A 624-nucleotide genomic window follows, 5' to 3' on the forward strand; every position below is an offset into this window, starting at 1 on the left:
GATATGGGAATTAATCAATAAATTAAGGGGAACTGAGCCAAAAGAGAATAAAGAGATAGAATTGTACAACACAGAAGGAGATAAACTAGAACCAGAAACAGCAACAGAGGAACTCATAGGTTACTGGAAGGGAATATATCAAAAACACCAAAACCAGATAAATAAAGTGTGGAATGAAGAAGAAAGGGAAACATATAAAAGAGAGAAAGAAACTGTAAACAGCCATAATTCAGACACCAGCGGCCAATATAAGATAGCAGACCTAATAATGGAACACATGGACATGGCAATTAGCACAAACACTGGAATTAGCCCAATGCTGCCACCAGTAATAACAGAAGAAGAAACAAAAAAACACATACTAAATATACAAAATAAAAAAGCTCCAGGACCAGACGAGGTAAAGCCAGAGTGCTACAGAGCAATGGCAAAGAGCAGCATATGTATAAAAACCATAACAAACTGCTTTAACCAAATAATAGCAAGGGGAAGGATGCCAGAGAACTGGAAAATCTCAAAAACAAAAATGATACCAAAGAAAAAGAAACCAACAGCCAAAGATCTAAGACCTATTGCTCTACTAAACATAGCATACAAACTATTCATGTCTATATTAAAAGAAAA

The sequence above is a fragment of the Coenobita brevimanus genome, unplaced genomic scaffold (assembly GCF_032717465.1).
Source record: "Coenobita brevimanus isolate Jiangsu-jjx unplaced genomic scaffold, ASM3271746v2 jjx.HiC_scaffold_1992, whole genome shotgun sequence".
NCBI classification, from domain to species: domain Eukaryota; kingdom Metazoa; phylum Arthropoda; class Malacostraca; order Decapoda; family Coenobitidae; genus Coenobita; species Coenobita brevimanus.